Below are 1,525 nucleotides of genomic sequence, written 5' to 3'. Positions count from 1 at the left end.
GTCGCAGCGTGTTCTCGCCAATAGGCGCCCCCATTCCGAGAGGAACGGGAAATCACTAAAATGCCCATCTAGTCGGGATTGGGGACTGCAACGGTCCCCATGAACCTGGAATTTCTAGTAAGCACTAGTCATTAGCTAGTGCTGATTACGTCCCTGCCCTTTGTACACACCGCCCGTCGCTACTACCGATGGATTATTTAGTGAGGTTTCTGGAGGCTTACCTTCCGCGGTTCCTTCGTGAGCTGCAGCTGGCATGGCTGAAGTTGACCGAACTTGATGATTTAGAGGAAGTAAAAGTCGTAACAAGGTTTCCGTAGGTGAACCTGCGGAAGGATCATTACTGATGATCGTCCGCGAGTGACCAACCATGGGCTGCCTTCGGTGTAGCTCGGTCGCTCGCTTGCTATGTGTCAGAATTTGTTGAAAGCCAACTCGTTCGTTGTACACTTTGATGGGTGACCATCACTGTGTCTCCGTGCCGAGCTAGATCTCCCCTAGCCGTAAGGCACTTGAACGCCCCTTCGACGACGAGTTGCATGTGTGTGGTATGTGTCAGAATCTGGTGAAGCTTTCTGCATGTGATGTGCCTTGTGTGGATCCGTGGCCATTGCATTGTGTCTGGTGCTTAGATACCCAGACACTTAGAACGCTTGCGCGGAAAGCAAACTCGATCGTTGTACACTTTGATGGGTGACCATCACTGTGTCTCCGTGCCGTGCTAGATCCCCCCTAGCCGTAAGGCACTTTGAACGCCCCTTCGACGACGAGTTACAAGAGTGTGGTATGTGTCAGAATCTGGTGAAGCTTTCTGCATGTGATGTGCCTTGTGTGGATCCGTGGCCATTGCATTGTGTCTGGTGTGTAGGTACCCAGACACTTAGAACGCTTGCACGGAAAGCAAACTCGATCGTTGTACACTTTGATGGGCAACCATCACTGTGTCTCCGTGCCGTGCTAGATCTCCCCTAGCCGTAAGGCACTTTGAACGCCCCTTCGACGACGAGTTACAAGAGTGTGGTATGTGTCATAATCTGGTGAAGCTTTCTGCATGTGATGTGCCTTGTGTGGATCCGTGGCCATTGCATTGTGTCTGGTGTGTAGGTACCCAGACACTTAAGCAAACTCGATCGTTGTACACTGTGATGGGCGAGCATCACTGTGTCTCCGTGCCGTGTAAGAGCTCCCCTGGCCATCAGGCACTTGAAAGGTCCTTCGACGACGAGTTACAATAGTGGTGTGTTAGATACGTCAGGTGATGGTATCTACTGTTGTGCAATACGTATCCGGCCACGGCACGGAACGAACGGGAACTGTGGTGCAGACATACAAAGAGTTAAGCCTATTAGTCATTAACTCTAAGGACGGGGCCATGGGGCGGTACGCAAAGGATACGGATGAGCGAGTATGCAGGCCCAATACTCAATAGCTCGATCCGATCCAAGCACATGAGTTGACTGCGGCGCCAGGTTAACCAATGTGCTAGATTCTATTTGGCCAGTAGAATCTTGTGTCTTATGCGATTTGA

Source organism: Anopheles funestus (genome assembly GCF_943734845.2).
Source record: "Anopheles funestus chromosome X unlocalized genomic scaffold, idAnoFuneDA-416_04 X_unloc_74, whole genome shotgun sequence".
NCBI classification, from domain to species: Eukaryota; Metazoa; Arthropoda; class Insecta; order Diptera; family Culicidae; genus Anopheles; species Anopheles funestus.
This window is presented reverse-complemented; position numbering follows the sequence as displayed.